Source organism: Oreochromis aureus, linkage group 1 (assembly GCF_013358895.1).
Source record: "Oreochromis aureus strain Israel breed Guangdong linkage group 1, ZZ_aureus, whole genome shotgun sequence".
Lineage (NCBI taxonomy): Eukaryota > Metazoa > Chordata > Actinopteri > Cichliformes > Cichlidae > Oreochromis > Oreochromis aureus.
The window spans coordinates 38,881,398-38,898,096 of NC_052942.1; the positions used below are offsets into that span (position 1 = coordinate 38,881,398).

The 16,699-nt window shown below is 40.8% G+C and overlaps 1 long non-coding RNA gene across 2 annotated transcripts; it reads right to left on the reverse strand.

Annotated features, from left to right (window-relative positions):
• Window positions 1-2,427: 2,427 nt before the first annotated feature.
• On the reverse strand, window positions 2,428-16,641 carry LOC120440681. 2 transcript variants are annotated; one of them, XR_005613443.1, is made up of 5 exons: window positions 14,587-16,641; window positions 14,183-14,242; window positions 11,473-11,761; window positions 9,891-9,953; window positions 2,428-3,521 (listed from the first exon to the last, which is right to left on the reverse strand). It is a non-coding gene; the product is annotated as an uncharacterized LOC120440681 (long non-coding RNA). The 2 variants fall into 2 exon arrangements; XR_005613444.1 differs by lacking the exon at window positions 9,891-9,953.
• Between the last annotated feature and the right edge of the window lie 58 nt (window positions 16,642-16,699).

The window sequence follows — 16,699 nt, forward strand, 5'->3', positions numbered from 1 at the left end:
ATTTTTACTGATCAGTAAGTCATTTTTACTCAAGGCTGCACAAACTAAGTTTAAGGATTTTTGCAGCTGTTGCAAGGTTTGTAGGTGAAGGTGACTGTGGGCACCTGTCACAACCACCAAATTATATTCTGTCCAAAGCTGGGGAGACTGGTTCAATACTTTTGATTGATTCTGACTTGAACATACTCAGACAGGCTGATGTCCAAGACAGTATCAGGGAAAACCTGTTTGATCGATGGAATGGAAAATATTTGTGATAAAAGACAACCTGCAGCACTTACACTGTTATGTAAGTTCAGAGGTTTCCACTTGAAGTGAGTCAGAATTTCTCTGACTGAAGGCAGACATCACTGTTTAACTGTCTGTGGGGAGAGACAAATGATATCAGGAGGAAACAAACTGGAGATAAAGAAAGGCGTTTATACTGTTAGTTTACCCAGTTTTGTTCTTGATCTTTGGCGGGCAAATATCCTTTGAGAAAAAACTTTAGCTGCCTTTGCTAATCTTTCTGATTCTGGTTCAAAGATGAGTACTGTATTGCACAAGTAAGCTTTTTTATTGGGGGAGGCAACCAGCAAAGTGTTAAACAGTTTGTCTAATATACCATGACAAACATATTTCTAGATATGAGAGCCACACTATCCTAAGTGAGATGGATCAGAGCAGGTTTTTACCAGAATCTTTCCATTAATCATGTTACACAAGATCCCAACATGATGCAAACATATGCCAAAGACTTCAAAGGCACCAGAAGGTTTGGAAACTCAGCATTATGGGAAACCCCTGGATCGCCTCTGAGTGGTCCAGATGTTGGGTGAACAATGTTTCACAAAAACTTTGGGAGACCTTTTATTTCTTTTTCTTTTCATTTTAATTTTTTTGTGCTTCCAGAATACAAGTTGAGGCTTTAAGCATAATATTTTGCACATAATTTACAGAAAGGAGCAGACTCGTATGACGCTGTATGCATGCTCATGAAAATACATGAAGATTTGGGAGGTTAAATCCCAAGTCATGATCTGATTGTGTAAACTGAATTTAATTGTCTTGTGTGTTGTGTGTTATGCAAAAACAAAAACAGCTGGGGGAATGCTCACATGCTGATCAAAGGGTTCATTAAATCAGATCAAACAGGATGAGAGTGGTTTCTCTGATTGCAGCTCTTTGTCACCCCATCCAGCGAGCCTGTTATCAGTGAAAAGACAGGAAAGTTCCTCTGTGCTCACACGAGATGGTGCCATCGATAATGGTGACAATGGGAGCTGCTGATCTGGTTGCAGCAACGCAGCTCAGTAAACTTGTAGGACTGGGACAAAGACGCAGGAAAGTGCTGGGCACAGAAAAAAATGGAAAAACGGACCGAGCGTTACTGAACAAGAAAACTGCCAGAAACAAAGAGCATTCAAGCAAGACAAAAATAGGGGCTCACATCATCACATTTAAGCACTTTAAACCCTGACAAAAGCATGGAGAAAATTTATTTGAACACAAAACTCCCGGATATTTTTACCTTTATGGTGATTGCAATCTTGATTTTCTGGAGCCACAATTTGCCATATTTGAACACGAGGGTGGTGTGGGAAGCTATCATTTAACAGATACATGCTAATGAGACCCTGGTTTATGTCCCATTGTGATCCTTTGTGTTCTATTTTTGTTTTTTTTCCACTCACTTTATAGGTTTCAGTGCCTAAAACTATATAGTTAGGTTTAGAAAAAGATCAGGGCTTAGGTAACGATGCTCACTGGAAAAAAACAAGCTGGGAGTTACTGATCTCTCTGCATTGATACCAAAGGTGAATAGAACAATATAACTGATAAAATCCTACAGTTTCACTCATCAAAACTGGAAACTTCTTGGACAGCCAGTCAGAACAATTAACCACAGAGCAAGCCATGTCATTTGTCAGATGATTGTATTTAAAGTGCTTCAAAAGGCACAGACAACACGAACATGATTGAGAGGTCCAGTTCAATGATTCCAGTTAGCTAGGAGACAGCAAGCAGCTGCAGCCATCTATGTTAACCATCGAAGAGACCACAGCCCCAACTTTAATCTTTAACAAAATCCAAACCAGTGATCATGTAGGGGGAAATCAGCTACAAAGACCAACATTATCATAGGAGTCTGTGGTGTTTTACTCTTTCTTGAAGCCAGCCTCAAATGGCCATTGGAGGAACTGCATTTTTTTGGTATTTCTGTGCTGGCTTCATTTTTCAGGAGGTGATGTGAAGGAAGAAAAGGAGGAAACCCCAACCGGTCGCAGCAGATGGCCCCGCCCCTCCCTGAGCCTGGTTCTGCCGGAGGTTTCTTCCTGTTAAAAGGGAGTTTTTCCTTCCCACTGTCACCAAAGTGCTTGCTCATAGGGGGTCATATGATTGTTGGGGTTTTCTCTGTATCTATTATTCTACGATCTACCTTACAATATAAAGCGCCTTGAGGCGACTGTTGTTGTGATTTGGCGCTGTATAAAAAAAATTGAATTGAATTGAAACCTGATTGGAAATGGCATGCATGGTTGATGTCTGTCCACAGGTTAAGCAGCAGCATTATAAAGATTTCTAAGGTAAAAGTTGACATATAAATGACACATTCTTCATTTGCTAAATCAAGTTTTTAACATGTCTTACTCATCCTTCATCCAATGTTTAAAACATGTCTTTAAGTTTCCAAAGGACCTTTTAATGCCATGATATGTTGAAAGCATATTGACCAGTACATACTACTGCTTCCATACCTTTTTTTCTCTTCTATGCCGTTAAATTCCTTTTTAAAATTTGCAGGACACTGCTGTAATAATGAGGATTTTACCCGACCACCATGAAGCTATGGTTCTGTTAACCAGCAATAAATATTATTGCTACCTGTTTGACAATGTGAAATCTTCTTGTGTTGTCTGAAATGTTCATGTTCTGCCTCTCTGGGCCTCCACAGAATAAGGTTTCAGACTTTTAGGTTTTATCTTTGACCACTTTTAATGCCCAACTTCCTACACACCTTTATGTCTGTTAGAACATTAAAACATTTCTCAAAGTCACCCAGCATCTCATTTAGGAGTCCACAAACAGGGATTTATTTGGTTCATAAACTGAGTCATAACTGTGGTTAAGAAAGATGGTAGTTTGAGTAACACCAGAGCTTCCTCGTTTGCTCACTTTTCCCTGTAAAATCACAGCAACTAACCACACACTGACCTGATTGTAAGATGACCCTCGTTTCTAACATCTGTTTTAGAGCAAAATGAGGGAAATAGTTTGACTCCTGCATATAATCATTAATCCAAAACAATAAATGCCCATGACCACTGCAGGGTCACATTCATATTGCGTCCTTTCCCACTAGAGACACAGTCCAGATGTTAGTCAGTGTTAGTGGGTTTTTGTAAAGAAAGAGGCTTCAGACTCTGCTCTCCTGTTAGACTCTTCTCTGGATCATGTCCTGTCCTTCCCAGCTCATCGCCTGTGACAGCTGTAATTCTTCTGCTTCGTTTTTGCAGCTGTTCTTTACAGAAAATCATTATCTGTCAAAAAATGAAAGAAAATACAGAGAAGCTAAACAACGATACATTACAATTTGAGAAATTTAAACACCTTTAATTTGAAAACAGACACCCTCCTCCCGGCATATGCTTGTGAATTATATGTATTTGTATTTTATCATACAAGCCATAAAGGAGCCATTTCCAGCTTTTGGCCTGACAAGGATTAAGCAATGCTTTGACAAAGTGTCGAAAATACTGTCGTGAAACTGACTGAAAATAGTGAGGTTAGGTAACTTTTAACTAGGCAAAAGTTGGTTAAAAGCAAGAGAAAGTCTGCATTTGCAGGTTGGAGGACAGTTGGAAGGTTGTTGGAGGAGTAAGTCACCTGACCTTTAATACCAGTGGCCCAAGTTCAAGTCACGTTGTACTTTTTCCATAAATCCTTCACTTGTTTTTTAAAATATGTTACTAATTACAAATATCCCACTTGGTTATGTTTAGCCATTAAAAACTGCTTGGTTCAAGTGAGGTATGAAAAGCTCTTGAAGAGGTTTAGAAAAGTATTATGTCTTGGATTGTGTTTCTTTTTTATAATATCTGTTAGGGCAACTTTTGTAATGGTTAGGAGTAATTCTTGGTCTGTAGATTCTTTGGGATGTGTTGTTATTTTATATCATCTTCAATTTGAGCCGGTGAGTAAAATGCTTTATGATGTCCAGCAGCTCTCTTTGGTCTCGGGGCCCCATTTTAGGATTAGATTGTTCCTGTAATCTTCCAAGCAGTTGTTTTATCACCCTCTTTAATCAAGATCTAGTCTTCTGGAAGGGTCTGGAGCTCTGAAACTCTCCGACCGACATACACCATAACAGCCAGTCGCGCCTAGGTCTGTATTTAGGCAGTTGTCCAAAATTAAATTGGATTCTAGGAACTGCTGACTGGCTGAAGACCTGAAGTGTTTTGTTTTTGGCAGCCTGGTCTTGGCTGGAAAATGGCAGGCTTTAATGGGTTGCTTTTATTCACAGAGAGTTCGAGGCATGCTTGGCACAACAAGCTACAATCAGACCCAGCTCGACCAGGCGGAGGAAAGCTGTTTTTTCTGGAAGTCTACTGTGGAACAAGTGCACTGTGGGACAGACAGAACTTTATTACATAAGAGCAGATTTTTATCTAATTACACTCCAAGAACAATTTTTGTAGCCCCATGCTGCTCAGATGAACTTTAGGTTAACCTTTAATTGTGAAACTTAAAGGAAACAAAGAACCAAAGCTGGATGGGAAGCCTATGAGTGTTGAAGCAACTGATCTGGAGATTATTTCCATTTGGTGAATGTTTAAATGTCTGGACCCAGACCCAGCCTCACAGAGCTCTGTGAGGCTGTGTATTCACATCATGCGGTACCTAAAGAGCTCCATGGCTTTGAAATCATCATCACCAAAGTGATGAAGGCAACACACTTATCAAGTGCTAACAACACAAAACAGAAACACACAAGTGGTAGCTACAGGCCAACTAGTGGATGTAGTGCAGCTTTTAATAGTTAAACACTGAGACATTTCTGTTTGGTAGAGCACAAAAATAAAGCTAAAAACATCCCAAATAACTTAAAAGTTCACATGAATTAGTCTCTCCTGCAACAGCAACAAGCCCCATAGATGATCTTCCTAAAACGATATAACAATAAGACACAGCGAGTATGTCTCAGGTGAAATACGAGTTGTACCATTATCCCCGAAACTAAAGCTGCAGAGGGGGATCTTACCTGCTCCTGAAGATTTAACTCAGAATCTGGCAGTAGAACAGGGAGCAGCTCACTGACTGAAAGAATTATGGAATAAAACCACCCAATTCATCAGATTATTTTAATTAATATGACTCCATGATTTGCTTTTTTTTTGTTGTTTTAAATGATTTGTGTGGGAGTGTGAACATGTTGTACCAGCTGATGCACTTCAGCTGTCTCTAGACTTCAGTCTCTCAGCTAGGTTTGCCTGACCAGCACTGAAGTTGGTCTAATGGGAGCATGTGGTATTTCAAGGCAATGAGACAGTGCACAACAGCGCAGGTTTGACTCCCGCATAATCTACAAAGGAATCTGTGTGTGTTTAAAATAAAAACAAACCAAAATGTCCTCAAACAAATAAAACTCAACTAAAATTAACTCAAAGATAATCAAACTTGTCATGCTCGACTGCCTCCATCTGTGTCAAAGGCAACAAGCAATAGGTGGCTGAAGGTGAGGCTTGCAACAAACTTGAACAAAGCCAAATAGATAGATAGCCAGAGTATGTTTGGGGTTTTTAAAAATGTTAGCAGTTAGCTCACAAGCTTTCAGACATAACTTGAGTGATTTTTGCAGGAAATTCGAGAGGTAAAAACAGAAATAAGGAGCTTTTTGAATATTGTCAATATTGTCATTGAGCCACTGAGACCATTTATGATGACGCTTCATTGGATGGATCTACCTAAGGGCTAGATATAAGCCGTGTCCAAATTCATGGGCTGCATCCTCCTGAGGACCCGGCCTTCATGGTCTACGTGGGCCGGGTCCTCCAAAGGCCGGATAGGCCGGAAGTGAGCAGCTGTGAAATTGGACGGTATAGCCTTCAGATCTGCATCACCAGATGTCTCGGCGGAGGTAAATAAACTCATCCATTTGCTCCTTGCTATCTAAAATATAGCAGGACACTGGCGTAAATTCTCGATCATCTCACACTTCTATCTAATCAGTTTTCCATTTGACATTTATTCAGCTGTAATCTCAGCCAAACCAATTTACTCATGAACAAATAAAACAGTGAAAAAAGCCAAACAATAACATTTTAAGTTATCTAAGTGACTTCTATATTACGTTTAACCTGAGTTTGCCATTGTCGCCGGGCTCTAGTGAGCCTTGAACCCCGGCTAGCTATCGAGCTGGTGGGTAACAGACGTCTCCGAAAACGTCGGAGCGCTTTTGCAAATATGTAATGTCTTGATAAACCGAGCAGATATTTGAAGTTTACACACCTACATTCACATTTTGTGATCCAGAAAGAGTAATAAGAGTAATATTGAAATTAAGTAGCAGCCGCCATTGTTGGAAACTGGAATTGGCTGGGCCGCGCTATGAATTCTGGGATATGGTGGGCCACGAAGGATACACCCGACCCATCCTTCAAATCTGGGGAAAGGAGGATGCATTTGTCAGCCACATTAGGAGGAGTCTACGAATTTGGACAACCTTCGTTGCGTCGCTGTGAGGTAATCAGCCTACAAAGAAGGATGCAGCCTATGAATTTGGACACCCTCATACAGAGACAGTCAGAAGTTCGCATACACTCATCATCAGCATGAATGTTATGGCAGTCTGGGGCTTTTAATGGTTTGTTTGAATTGTTTTATTTTCTCTTGGTGGAAGGATTGTACAGATGTACAGTATGATTTTACATCATACTGTACATCTTTAGTGACTTTAAAAAACAAAGTTCACAGAGAAATTATAAAATATCAACTTTAAGGTGTATAAACACTCTGACCTTGGACACTGGCATATATATCATACGGTTGTGGCAAAAAGAAAGTACACCCTTGTTTTTATTGTAAGGTTTTATATACCAGGAAATAATAAAGGACCTGGCCACCTCCAAGTCATTGAGTCCACCTTGAACTTCAGCTGTCCGACAGCTAAAGCTTGGACCAAACTGGGTCATGCCATAGGGCAATGACCCCAGGCACAGCAGAAAATCTCCAACGGAATCGGAGAAAAAGAAAAGAATCAATGTGCTGCAATTACCCAGTCACAGTCCAGACCGCAACTTGATTGAAATGCTTTGCCAGGACCTTCAGAGAGCTGTGCATAAACAAAAGCCTGCAAACCTCAATGAACCCAAGCCTGCTGTAAAGAAGAGTGGACTAAAATTCCTCCACAACGAGAGGAGACTGATAAAGTCACAGAGAAAATCATTACTTCATAGTTATTGCTACTGAAGTTGGTTACAGTGCAAGCTTTTGATCATGGGTTATCGTTAGTTTTACAAACTCTAATAAGGACTAGATCATTTTCTCGTAGCTGACAGAGGGTGAACTCTCTTTTCACTGTGATGTTTGTCTCTTTTGGTTCTGTTTTGGACAGCTGGAAGCTCAGTGGTGCCGTGCTGAGAATTTAACATTACAGTTACTCAGCTCCTCATTGCAGCAACAGGCTTTTACTTAATTATATTTGGAGTTTAAAACCTCGTGTGTGTTGGGTTTTACAGCACACCATATATGATTTAACATGACATGGTCTATAGGTAGACTTTGAGCTCAACATGAAGCATTTGAGAGGAAGACTCAGTGACTCAGTGTGAATTCAACCAACAAGCCTTGGTAATATTTGTGCCTTGCTTTGTGCACAGTAACCTTCCCCTGACCCAAAAGCTCTTTGAATCAGTGTTGATGTCTCAAGAAAGAGGTTGGTTCAGAATGTCCGGATTATACGAATAGTTTACAGGGAAAGATTATGATTTCCAGGATTCGTGGCTTGGAGGCGTTGTGTTTTTGTAGGAACAGCACAGTCAGTGGGGGTTTGGAGCCACTGCTGGAGAACAACATGCAGCGGAACTAAAGCTGAATGAATCTGATTCATTTGGGAACAATAAACAATTGAGAGTGCTCTGATGATGGAGAGGTTATCAGGACTCAGCTGAGCGAGAAGAGAACAGCACGTGAAGACAAACTGTTCTGACAGAGAAAAAAAGAAAATGGGGATTCCCTTTTGTCAAGCCTGTCAGTCACACACAGGGAGACAACTGTTATTCTCATTAATCCCAAAGATATTTAGGTTTTTAAGAGAGTAACGGCCAGCAAATATCAGCCCAGCATTAAAGATGATCCATTTATAACAGTGAATGTTATAATATTAAAATAATAAAAACCAAACCAAATCAAACAATAAGAACTGGAAAATATTTCAAGAAAGAGTGATGTGAGTGAGTGAAAGTGTTTTTTTCTAATGTCACCTGGATGCTGATTCTTAGTTAAAGTGGAACATCATGAGAGTTCTGGCTGTTCCACCTTCAGTTACCAATTTACTTGCACGCCGTCCCTGAACAGAGCTGACGTTTACTCTCCCCTGAGGACATCAGATAAAACTGACTTCAAGATCGCAAGTGACGTGATAGATGATAGTGGCCTCTGGAAGGAATGTTTTACTGGAGGTCGGTCATAAAAAATTACTCCTAGGAGAGAATGTGGATCTCAGTGACATCTGGGCCGAGTACACACTGAGGGCCAAGACTTTTGCTTAGATTATGTACATCTGCGCCTTTACCGACTATGTAACCTGTGACACTGATTGTAATTGCACTTAATATTTCCATATTTGTAACGCACTGGGGTTTGCTACGGCCTGTGAAGATTATATTGTCAGTTTGAATATAAAGCTTTGTCTTGTCCTGATGTCTGATTCCAGATGTGAGCTGGAGCTGAGGTGGGAAGAAACAAAAACTTCTTTACTGTAGTTAAGGACAATTTTCAGGTATCTGTACTTTACTTGAGTAGGTTTTTTTCTGACTGCTTTTTACTTTTACTCCCTACATTTTTAAACAAACATCTGTACTTTCTACTTCTTACATTTTCAAAACAAGCTTGTTACTTTCATTTCATGCACTTCTTCAGACTTCAAACTGATTTCATTCTAAACAGAAATACATGAATGCCAGTGCTGTTCATTTATTAATTACCAGAGGATGTCACATAAAAAGAGATGACGTGTGATTCTGTTCCCCACACTAAGCCATTACAACCAGTTTAGTGTTCCCCCACCTGCTGAATCCACTTTAACCCCTGACTGCACACCTTTTTCACACCAAGTTACCCTCTACAATGTAGGTATATATTTTATTTTCATTCTTTTTCTTCAGATTCAAGCTGAGTATAATTAGATTTTTTTTTTTAAAGTTAGACTAACATTTTTATTCCTGATAATATTTTATCATTATGTTAACACAGCCCAAGGTTCAGTTAGCTTTGCACAAAAATAGTAACGTCCTCCAAACAGCTACTGTTTACTTTCTTACTGTGAGTACATTTCAGGGCCTGTACTTTTTTTACTTTTACTTGAGTAAAGAAGTTGAATCAGTACGTCAGCTTTTACTGGAGTAGTTTTGAACAGTAGTATTTGTACTTCTACTTGAGTATAGTATGTCTGTACTTTTTGCCAACTCTGCCAAAAAGGCAGTAAAAGGCCTGATGATCCTCTCAAATGTGCATCCTTAGCCAATGTACAGGATGAGTTAGCCACCTTAATGTGATTAAAGAAAGACTGTGCTGACCGGTCACTTGTGTGCTTCACTCTGATGCAGCTTAACTCCAGTACATCTGTCTACAGCAGGATACCTTCACTGTTTTCACTATTTATCTTGAAAACTGTTTAAATTCCTACTCACAGCTGCTGCTCAGCAGATATTGACCCACATCATGGATCAATTCTCCAGATCAGGAACATGCAGCTGTGAATGCAGAGAAGAAACAGTACAAACGGTGGGAGAGAAAAGACACAAAGTTAAAGGTCACCGATTCTGCTAACTCCCACATTTTCTTTTCTTGGCCTCTACTAGAGTAACCTTGCTTGGTTCCCAGTTCAGGATAGCCTTTATAATATATTTTATAACCTCTCAGTTCATTCTGTCTCGCGGCCTCCTGCTTGGGACGTGCTCAGGATGCCTCTGTCTCATCTAAAACTTGGTCTAAAATCTGTGACATGTCCATCTGATATATAAGTTAATTGCAAGCATAAAGAAACAGAGAAAGTTGTTAAGGCTGCAGTTTAGTTGTATGTGAATAACTTTTAGGGCTTTTGAAAATAATTTAAAACAAACATTTTCAGCTTTTTATTTTGCCTAGTTTGGTGCACCTTTGGTTACAATTGTAACTTTGCTTTTTGAATTTTGTGTTTTTGCTTTGCCTACGATCTATCGCTCTGTATGTGACCCACATAGATGGAAATTCGGTAGTGCTGATAGCAAACGAGATGCTGGAGGGACACTGCTTGCCTCTGCTCTAAACTGTTGTAGCAACACTACTGTCTTTGGAACAGTAGAAGGAATTTCATCCAGTAAGGTGTTCCAGGCTAGTCACCAACTTTTGCCCCATGCTACCTAAGCCTACCTTGGAATATGAGCCAGAGATGACTAAATGTAGGAATGTAGGCAAAGCAGAGCTACGCAACGAGGAAACTACCTCTTCCCAATGAGCAAACATATGTCTCCACTCTTTAATGCTCACCACTACCCACACAGTGGATATACATTGGCAATAAGTCGCTGTGGTGTCTGGGCAGCTGTCAGTGCTTTAGAGATTACATTTCTAATTCAGTAGATCTTCTTCTCCAGTAGAACCCTATTGCAGGTGGTGATAGATATACCACCACACTGTTGTTCTGAGCCTGAACATGAGGCTTCGTGACCGGAAAGACACCAGACTGATCCTTTAAAGCTGCAGTGAGGTAGTGCGATCAGTTTAAGTAGTGGCTTGACCCCTGTAAGAACGTGTTATCCTCCAAACTGAAGTTTAGTCTGACTTAACAATTGATCAGTGTCAAACATCCTGTGAGATTTTTCAGAGATCGTCAAGTTTTTTGTTTGTTTTTTTTTCTGGTAAAGTACAGTACATATCGCTCTTTGGGTTTCAGTTCTCACATCAATTTAGCTTTTAATTTACATTTATAAACAGTGACCAGCACCTGGAAAATAAAGTGTTTTAATAGATAGCTTTAAGCTGTTACTGGAAGCCCATAAAAAAGCGTCCATCAGCAGACCATCGGCTTGGTTCCAGCACTGCCCCTAATGAGGAGCTGGGTCCTACCCAAGAGTTTGTGCTCGCCCTAGCATGTCCAGGCTACAGTTTTCGCAAAGCTTCTTGTGACAGTTTTAACTGTTGATGGTGCCTTACACAACACAAGCTAAATAGAACTAAACAGATAGGAGGAACAAACTGCAGCTTCACCAAGGTGACCCGACAGCCTCTTACCTATCGGTCAAGTTCCTGCAGTGCCTCTCCTGTCTTTAATCTTGCAGGTTGCGGGACATCCAGTTGAAGCCGGGGGTCACGGTGTGAGTGGAAAAGCTGATCTACAACACGTGGAGAAAGGCTCCTCGGCCCCTCCGGGGTGTGATACGTGTCAAACAGCACCGAGATTAAGGGAAGGGGGTTAGAGCTGCAGTGTGACCGTGCAGCTCAGCAGGCATGTTCGCAGCGGCGGGTAATCGTGTCAGACAGGTGACAAGGCTTGCTGTGCACCGCTGACCTGAACCCGATGCTGCTCACGTCAAAGTCACAGAGGAGAAGGAGAAAAAAAGCAGGAACAGGGTTATTAGTGTTGTTGCTGGGATAGAAAAGAGACAATGGGCCTCGTTCTCAAACAGTGTATACGACTGCTTTTCTTTACCTCAATCTGTTGCAGTACGCTGCAACCAAATTTAGAGCTACATTAGCAGCTTCCATATTTGTGCCCAGAATGATTCATCTTTGGATATTTTGCAAAATGTTAACATTTATGTTACAGTTTTTCAAAGCAACAATAAAAAAAATGCTTGTGAGTTTAAGTAAACAACAATAAAGAAAGGTTCCAGGCATTTACCACAGTGATCATATCTCTCATTTAAATGTTTGTCATATAAAATTAATATTCAGAGAACAATCGATTCTTGTTGGATTTTATCACTTCCCCTCTGGTTTCAGAGAAATATCCCACATCTGGGTGGTTTTTTCTGTTCTTGCAGGGAGTTTCTCAACTCATGCTGACAGATTAGGTGCTTTTTGTCCTCCAACCTCCTTCCTTCTTTTTCTTTGGTCTCTAATTCTCTTTTTGATGTCAAACTTTTCTTTTGTTGATCTGAGCCACAGTCCCAGGGGGTAGGCAGCCTTCACCACCTTGATTATTCCAGCTTTAGCACTGGACTACTTCTTGCTTCAGCTTTTTGTTTGACACTGATGTTTCAGACTTTTTCAGAATACATCAAATACATCACCGCTGTCACAGTGGTGCACACACTAAGGTAAATGAATTTACTCAAACAGAGAAATGAGGGCTTGGACGTATACTGACTGCTAACACTGGACACATATTTGCAACCAACGAATATATTTTCGATTAAAAATCATACTCGGTGTGTACCCTTAATTAATCTCGTTTAATCTACAGTTTTGTGTGTGAACAAGGTAAGAATATTTCACGTCAGTGTCTCTGAACTAAGCCTTTGTGCTTAAAGGTCCACAGGGACCTATGTCCAGGGAAGACATAAGCAACACTTGAAAGATTTATTTACATTTTGGCTGAGGTGTAGTCATGTTTGAGAAGAATGCAGCTCATGAAGAGGAGTTTGCTCAATCCTCCTAATCCTGAATGTCCTCTCAGTCTGTCACAGTACTTTGTTTAGTCCCTGATTAATTTGGCCCACAGCTATTGAACTCTGAAAGTTTTAATACCAAAAGCAAACAAAAGCAACTCTCAAAACATTAGCCGTTCCCAATACATAGTACAGCATGTTCATACTTGCTGAGATTTGAAACTCTGCAAGCTCTAAAAAGTCCAAAGTGCAGCGTGTTCAGTGGAACAGCAACCGGTCAGCTTTGTGGTCTCAGTTCACCATTACCCGCCTGTGCACAGATCAAAAGTCTACTGACTGCCTCTGAAGTCATCTGATACACCAGTCTTGAATGCAGTCTTGGTTTTCAAGTATATAAGCACTTAAAAAGAGTTCCACAAAGAACAGCAGACTAATCCTGAGTCACCCTCTCTGCGCGCAGGACTTGATGAGATGCTGGAAAGCTTCCTCTGAGAGTCTGCTCAGGGTCCACATGATTCATCGACAGTTTGCTCTGTTACTTCACAGTAAGGAGTTCCTGGGTTCAAAGCTGAGCCCGTGCGTAAAGTTTTCATGACCTCCATCTGTGTAAGATGTTATCAAAAACATGCTAAATGCCCTTGACGTTTTGAGCTGCCCCCCCACAGCTGCCAACCTGAGCTTCCATCCATCTTTCTTCTTAACTGCTTGTTCCACTCGGGGGAGGATGGACAGATCCCAGCACGTCTGACATTGTGTGGGACCATGATGGTTTGGCTTTGATCATAGGACAAATGTGTTTTATCCAAGCACCGCTTCTCTTCTCTCAAGTGTTGTGTTAGTTAGCCATCTTCAGGTTTTTTCTGTTTGAGCTGTTAACTTTTGTAAATTAGAGCCAATTGAAATGTGGGACAAATATGTGGGACGGGAGGACAAAGGATAGAAATCCAGTACAGTCCTGCATGAAGTGGAACAGGTAATGACCCTAACTTAGAGTTGCAGGGGGACTGAAAGCTAATCCAGCTGTAATAGGATGAGATGCGGGGCACACCTGTCCACCATGGGACCAACGCAAAGTCAGACACACTCACTCTGACATCACAGGCTCAGGGAGGAATATGAACTTCACACAGAGATGGAAATGCTGACCGAGAGGCTTCTAGCTGTGAGGCGACTGCACTAAAAAACTGAAACTCTTTAGAAACAGTCTGGATGCTATCAGAAGGTTTCTCGTCAACATGATGTGCAGAGGCAGGTCTGTTCTCTGCAGCACTGTTATGGTGAGAAACATGAAAGACCACCTAAGGCCAGCAGCACCTGCTGTTTGTGGAGAAAGTAAATTTATTGTTGAATTTTCCATAAATTCTTGGAAGCAGCAGCTTCTGAAAGCTCACCTGAGATCTCTGACGCGTGCCATCGTGCTGTCTTTAAAACGTTTACAGGTCCAACAGGTTCTGGAAGAATACAATAATAAGCTTTTGATTATAAAGATCACAAAGTGATTTACAGGAAGCCCAGATAAAACAAATCAGCACAATAAAATCTGATAAAAATCAAAGTTCTAAAGTCATGGAAAACAAATAACCAAATTTCCCATCATCCTGTTCTCATATCAAATGCGTCTTCCTGAATTCTAGCTAATATTGTGATAAATAACCAAAACAAAACACATCTGATCCTAGAAATGTTACACAGGAATTTAAAAAGTGGCTACTCAGCATGTTAGATGTGAACACACGTGGGTTGAGAGAAGACCTAAACCGATTTGATCAGATTAAAAGAAAAAACAAAAACAAACCTAGAGCTCCGAGTCCAGCCCCGTCTCGTACAAATAACAAACCAAATTATTTGATGTCTTGCAGCAACACATTTATTCTTGTGTGTGCATGTTCAGTCCTTGAATGAGGTCCCTTGGCTGCAGCCCTGACACTGATTGTGTAATTTAAAGTTGTAGAAATAATGGATGAATTCACGTCAGCGTCCATCAGAGTATCCTAAAAAGAAGAAGAGAAACTCTTGATAAGGTTCATCGCTGACAAACGCTTTTCCTTTCCCTTTCAACTTTTAGCTATTAAATAGTACTTTCTTGGAAATGTATCACTTCTTTTTCAGAAATCATGAGAACAGTTGTCTGGAAATTAGTGTTACCCAATGCAATATACAAATGAAATCAATGACAGCATAAAAAGGGAAGTTTGATGGAAATGGGAACAAAGTTAGTGTGAGCTGAAATAGTAAATTATGTAGAATTTGGCTCTAAAATAAAATCTTCAGCATGCACTCGTTGGTGATGTTAGCTAAACAGCAAAAATTGCAATTTGTACTTTCCAGCTCTTATTCTATCAGAGATTTGAACTGTGAGAATTTAGACTTTAGAGTAAATTCAGCTTGTCACTTCTTTTAATGTTTAAGCCTCTCGCCCCTGCAGTCAAAGCTCATCCCAGCTGTGTGTGGACTTGTTCTCCGAGTGTGCGGTGGGATTTTCTGGCTTCTCCTGCTGTCAAAATCATGCCAGGTTAACGCTCCTTTCAAAGTGCCGTCGTCACTCTGAGCCATCCTCAGATCAGCGGCTCCAAGTGCTTCTGCATTTTTTCAACCGCTCCTTCAGCTGTGGGGCAAATGGTACAGGCTAAAGGCTTGGTTAGAGTTAGACAAAGGACAAAATACACTTTATTTTCTTTCAATTCATCATCAAGAGCCAAACGTCAAACAAATGCAATGGCGCAAGAGTTAAGGGGTCAGCATTTGGCTGCTGCTCAACAGCTGTTAATCAGAGAACAGTCCAGCTCCTCTCTTTGTCCCTGGCTGGGAGTGTCAAGCACCAAACTGAAATGAGTTGAGAAAGTTGTTTCTGAGCCAAGTTTCAGTCAGAAGAAAGCCCAACAGTTCCAAGTGTCCTTTGTCTGGTCAGTCTCAGCTGGAACAGCTGGAGTAGGTCGTGTTAACTGTTCGATGAGCAAACGTCGGCCCATAAAAAGGAATATCCTGCATCCATTATTCAAAGGTATATAGGCATCAGTACAGTGCAAATACAAATACAGTGATGCACAGAACTTAAAGGAGACGAGAGAGGTGCAGGGAGGTGCTGGTGCTTGTTTGAAGGTTTAGATTTTTTAAAAAGAAAATGTGGTTTATGCATGATGTGCAGAAGTGTGACAAAATAACTCCAACTGGAGCTTTTGTGTTGACCTTTAAGAGTGCAGTGCATGTCGTTATTGACATCACTGAATTCGATTAATCAATACACTAATCGGTAATCTGTCTCAGTCCTCTGATGAGCTCCATGTGGCGCTGTAATGATCTCATACAAATTTCAACATAAAGTTCAAGCACAAAAGTTCATTCTTAAACCACTGAGCCCAACGTGAGGTCTGCTTACTGGTTTTTCCTGAACACCAGACGTTCAGAGGACCAGGTGCTGGAAGGCACTCGGAGAGCTCTGGAATTGGGATTTTATTTGTTTGTCTTTGTTTTTTTAAACCGTGAATGACATTTTAATGCGAGCTGTCAGTCGAACAAAGGACTCAGTGTGTCCGCTGAGTGAAAACCTTGTATCTCCACTTCTGGCAGCTTTCCTGCTTTCAGATCAGCTGCTGCACAAGTCAAGGTCACATTCTGACCTGTGAAACTCATAAAACGTTATCAGTAGAAACAGAGAAGTCATCCAACTGAGATGGTGCGAAGATATGACGCTTCCCGCGCCATGTGTCTGTGTCAGGTTCGTGCTTTTTTTTTTTTTTTTTTATTGCATAAAAACTCTGATAAATGATCAGGTAATTCACACTCATGATTGTTCTTGAGCCAAACTTGGTCTCTCAGTATTTGCGTGTGTGTGTGTGTGTGTGTGTGTGTGTGTGTGTGTGTGTGTGTGTGTGTGTGTGTGTGTGTGTGTGTGTGTGCGTGTGTGTGGG